The sequence below is a fragment of the Ovis canadensis genome, chromosome 6, assembly GCF_042477335.2.
Source record: "Ovis canadensis isolate MfBH-ARS-UI-01 breed Bighorn chromosome 6, ARS-UI_OviCan_v2, whole genome shotgun sequence".
Lineage (NCBI taxonomy): Eukaryota > Metazoa > Chordata > Mammalia > Artiodactyla > Bovidae > Ovis > Ovis canadensis.
The window spans coordinates 37,256,693-37,262,692 of NC_091250.1; positions in this window are offsets into that span (position 1 = coordinate 37,256,693).

Sequence of the window (6,000 nt, forward strand, 5' to 3'; positions counted from 1 at the left end):
CCAAAGAATTGATGCTTTTGAATTGTGGTGTTGGAGAAGACTCTTGAGAGTCCCTTGGACTGCAAGGAGATCCAACCAGTCCATTCTGAAGGAGATCAGCCCTGGGTGTTCTTTGGAAGGAATGATGCTCAAGTTGAAACTCCAGTACTTTGGCCACCTCATGAGAAGAGTTGACTCATTGGAAAAGACTCTGATGCTGGGAGGGATTGGGGGCAGAAGGAAAAGGGGACGACAGAGGATGAGATGGCTGGATGGCATCACCAACTCGATGGACGTGAGTTTGAGTGAACTCCGGGAGTTGGTGATGAACAAGGAGGCCTGGTGTGCTGCAATTCATGGGGTCGCAGAGTCGGACATGACTGAGCAACTGAACTGAACTGAACTGAACTGAACTGAATGGCCTACTGATTTTCTCTACTTTCTTCAATTAAAGTCTGAATCTGGCAATAAGGAGTTCATGATCTGAGCCAGTCAGCTCCTGGTCTTGTTTTTGCTGACTATATATAGTTTCTCTACCATCTGCTGCAAAGAATATAATCAATCTGATTTTGATGTTGACCATCTGGTGATGTCCATGTGTAGAGCCTTCTCTTGTGTTGTTGGAAAAGGGTGTTTGCTATGACCATTGCATATTCTTGCAAAACTCTATTAGCCTTTGCCCTGCTTCATTTTGTACTCCAAGGCTCAATTTCCCTGTTACTTCAGGTATATTTTTGCTTTCCGCTTTTGCATTCCAGTCCCCTGTAATGAAAAGGACATCTTTTTTGTGTGTGTTATTTCTAGAAGATCTTGTAGGTCTTCATAGAACTGTTCAACTTCAGCTTCTTTAGCATTACTGGTTGAGGTATAGGCTTGGATTACTGTGATATTGAATGGTTTATGTTGGAAATGAACAGAGATCATTTTGTCATTTTAGATTTCACCCAAGTACTGCATTTTGGACTCTTTTGTGGCTATTCCAGTTCTTCCAAGGGATTCTTGCCCACAGTAGTGGATATAATGCCATCTGAATTAAATTCACCCATCCCATTCCATTTTAGTTCACTGATTCTTAAAAATGTTGATGTTCACTCTTGCCATCTCCTGTTTGACCACTATTTACCTCGATTCTTAGACCTCATTCCAGGTTCCTATGTAATATTGTTTTTTAGCTCAATATTGAGCTAATGTCAGCATTTTACTTTTCATGATTACTTTTTACTAAGTCTTTCATAAAATATATTTAAAACTACATGTTTTCCAGTACATACATCAACCTACATTTACCTTGACACAGAATTTAATAACTGATGCATATCCAGTAATCCAATAGCTTTTCTTCACTAGAAGAGAGAGAAGTAGGTTGCCATATGAAAATTCAGAAATAGTTTTCACCATGGGGGAGCTAGTACTCAAGGCTAGAGTTTCTACCCACCATACTGCACTATAAGGGACATTCATGTGTTTTTTAAGACAAAAATATCCCACCTAGAATAACTTATATTTTTTATTTGCATAAAATAAAACCTGAAAAAACTTCAAGGGAAATTATATGTGGAAGGTTTAAATTACTCAAAGTGATATTGCTCAGGAATTAGAAATGACCTAAATTTAGGAATCTTTGAATAGTTTACAACTTTAGTTTCAATCTCCTAAATATTTTACTCTACTCAAATTTGATGACATCGTAGAAGTTAGCTACTGCTGAACAAGGACGACATACAAAGAGAAAGTCCCTGACCTAGTGGATTGTTATTAATTAGTTTGATTTGGTTAAATACGTTCACCATCAACTAAATTAATGAAAATAACAAATTGAGAGGAAGAAATGAACAGATGGGAAGCTACCATATGCTTGTGACACACACTTAATTGATAATAATTAAGCAATTATGGAATGGAAGAAAATGCTAATTCAGATGTCTATGGCATTTGAAATGCCTGTTTATAAAACTGTGTCATTTATATTGGATACTGTTCCACTCGGCCCCTGAATTAGCTACAAGTATTGAGGGCGAAGGAAAGAAATCACTCCAGTGTTTTCTAATGCAGCCTCAAGCACTGACCACATTTATTAAGCATTTAAAAAATACACAGATCCTATGACAAATGTGGAAGTAATAAACATAAATTTTATGTTTTACATAAAAATAAAATCTTATTCTTGGTCTCAAGACAGCATGAGGTGCTACTAGCTATTGAGATGTTTATGAATGGTGATGGACATTATATTAGTAGCACCTCTCACATGGCTTGACTGCTTTATGGAATTTAGACTTTAGTTGCTCATTCACACAGGGAAGCCAGGCAAGGTCTGTTCAAAACATCATTCATGTTCTAAGAACAATGGTGTTATGACTCCCAAATTTTACTTTTTTATGTTTCTCTTTTACCTAATCTACTCTTTTCTATCTTATCATTATAAGTATATGCCTTTCTTTGCTTGTCTAACTCTCTTAAGAACTTTACTTCACATTAGAGGACTGTTTCCTCTTGATTTATTTATCCTACAGGTCAATTATTAGAAAGATAAACCAATTTCCTATTGTCGCAACTAGTTTGCTTCTTTTAATGAAAAAAAGAAAAGGAAGAAGCCAGCTAGCAACACTGAATTGCAATGATCTTTAAAATGTTATTTTTACTGTCATTTTGTTTTATTGTCATAGTACCTGCCTTGCATAAACAAATTTGACATTGATCTTCCTAAACATTTTTATGGTAAGGTAATAAATTAGATAGAATTTATAGAAATTCCTGCTCAGATACAGTATTGATTCCTCAAACTACCTGAAGCAAGCAAATTTCCAGTACTGGATAAAATTCTATTAAATACCCAGTGTCAAAGAATACCATTTATTTTCATTAAAGTGGGTAAATAAACATGTGCAATACCGCAAAATGTGCCTTTGAGGCATAAAAAATGATTAGCCTCCCTCACTTGAATTTCATCACAGAATCTGAAATCTATGACAGGTAATATGCTACCTAATAAACAAGTTCAAGAAAATGTTTCCTGAATTCAGCCTCTAAGGCTGCTATAACAAAATGCTAGAGAAGGAGACTGCTGCTGCTGCTGCTGTCACTTCAGTCATGTCCAACTCTGTGCGACCCCATAGACAGCAGCCCACCAGGCTCCCCCGTCCCTGGGATTCTCCAGGCAAGAACACTGGAGTGAGTTGCCATTTCCTTCTCCAATGCATGAAAGCGAAAAGTGAAAGTGAAGTCGCTCAGCTGTGTCTGACTCTTTAGCTACCCCATGGGCAGTAGCCCACCAGGCTCCTCCGTCCATGGGATTTTCCAGGCAAGAGTACTGGAGTGGGGTGCCACTGCCTTCTCCGAGAGAAAGAGACTAGATAGCTTAAAAAACAAATTTTTGCTTTTTCTCACAGTTCTGGAGGACATAAATTCTAGATCAAGGTGCTAGCTGTGTTGGTTTCTTCCAAGGCTCCTTTCATTGACTTGTAAATGGCAATTTCTCCATATACTTTCTCATGGTTTTTGCTCTGTATTTTTTCCTAAGTTCAAATTTCTTCTTTTCATAGGGAAATCAATCATACTGGATTAGGGTCCACCCTAATTACCTCCTTCTAATTTAATTACCTCTTTAGAAACCCCATGCCCAAATAAAGCCACATTTTGAGGTACTGCAGGTTAGGACTTCAACATATCAATTTGGGGGAACACAGTTCAACCAATAACATAGCCTAAGAGTTTAGAACATCTGGTAAATCATTTTTACTTTAAAATATTTTTATGGCAATTATCTACAGGTGCATGCATTTTTTTTTAAAGTAGTGATCTCAGTCATTTGAGTGGGCTTCCTTGGTGACTCAGACAGTAAAGAATCCGCCTGCAATGCAGGAGACCCCGGTTCAATTCCTGGGTTGGGAAGATCCCCTGGAGGAGGGCATGGCAACCCACTCCAGTATTCTTGCCTGGAGAATCCCCATGGACAGAGGAGCCTAGCAGGCGTAGTCCATGGGGTCACAGTCAGACACAACTGAGCAACTAAGCACACGTAGCTGATTTACAATATTGTTTCCAAGGATATATTGTATAGCACAGGGAATAATAGCCATTATCTGGAATAACATTTAGTGGAGTATAATCTATAAAAATAACACTCTGAGAGACAAAAACAAAAAGTCCAATACTTGCTTGACTTTTATACACTGATTTCTATAACTCCCTTTCTCATAGTCTTTCCCCATGTTTGCATAAGATTTGGTGGAAAGCATATTTTCTAAGTAACATATTGAACACTAATGATATCCCAGGCTCCAAACCAAGTATTTTATCTTATTCAAAAACATAACCAGTCATAAATGAAGCATTTTATGTTATTATTTTCCATTTCACACAAAAAGAATTTAAAACTTGGTGTAAATAATTTATCAAAGATTAACAAAAGTAGCAAGTGTAGAGCTTGATTTCAAACACTGGGTATCTAACTCCACAGTCATTTTCTTAAACTCTGCATTCTACTACTTCTACTGAGGAATCAAATCTCATCAAAATTTGAAGAAGAATGCATTCAGTCTTAAGTATCATGTGAGTTGCAGGTTTTCATATACATCCTTTATAAGACTGAGGAGCGTCTGTTTATTTTCCTACTCTGCTGAGAGTTTTATTTTTCTCCCATAAATTATATTGAACTTTGGCAAATGCTTTTTTATCTACTAAAATAATCATAACTTTTTCTCTTTTTATTTTGGTTTTTGGTGCTGTGGAGTCTACTTGGTTTGAAACCAGGCATGTCATTAGCATTCAACACAAATTACTTAGAAAATATGCTTTCTACCAAATCTAGGGAAACTTGGGGAAAAAACTGTGAGAAAGGGGGTTAAAGTACACTTTTTCACTGCAATAATTTTCAGAGATAAGAGTGAAGAAGATACCGTAAATATTTTTTGAGTTAACACGTAGAACTTGAAGATTATATATTACTAAAGCAGAGTAGCTTTACTGAGGGGGCATTACTATAGTATCAGCAAGTAGGTGTATGTAAGCCATAGTTAGACTTTCTTGTTTAAAGGACAAACTTTTGTGCTAAGTGAAAATATATGCAGGTATTTGTTACCCTGTTACTGATGATGTGGCTTAACAGACATGGAAACTAGTCTCCACTGGGGTCAAGCATAGTGATTTTTTGGAGGAAGATGGGGTGGATTAGGGTGGGAGAAGGAAGAATTTGAGAGCTAATTCTCTCTGAAAAATAACTAATGTGGATATTTTTTGCCTTGTGCTACAATTAGGTTCACTCTAGTGAACATCAATACTAATTACTTGAGCTATTTACAGAAGCAGCCACATAAATCTTCAATGAGAGTTTCAGCCACAAGCATCTAAAGATGGATAGAAAATCATAGCAATAAATTTTTAGTCATAGCAAGATTTCTTACTCTGGTACTATTTAGGACATAAGTTTCTAGCTGTATTCCTCAGGAATATTTACATTTTACTTAATATTAGGTACTGGATGCTTAGCTTTCTTGACCTGGCTATGTCTGGCTTGACTTCTCTTGCTTTTTCTGCCATTGGCCCATGTTTGTTTATAAGAACACAGGAGGAAACACTTCAACAACATTCATAGGCCAAAGCAAGGTATATGGGTATATGAAATAGGTTTATTCAAGGGCCCATAGAAGCAAATAGGGTAGAAAAGTCTCAAGTACTAGGATCCTTGAAGTAACAGCTCTGAGAATGTAGCAATAGTTGTTGCAATGCAAGTGTTGTAATTCCATGCCACACTAAGCACCCCTTGGAAACACTAGTCAGCACAGTTCAGTCACACGATCATGTCCAACTCTTTGCAATCCCATGGACTGAAGCACGCCAGGCTTCCCTGTCCATCAACAACTCCAAGAGATTACTTAAACTCATGCCCATCGAGTTGGTGATGCCATCCAACCATTTCATCCTCTCCCCTTCTTCTCCTAGCTTCAATCTTTCCCAGCATCAGGGTCTTTTCCAATGAGGCAGTTCTTTGCATCAGGTGGCCAAAGTATTGGAGTTTCAGCT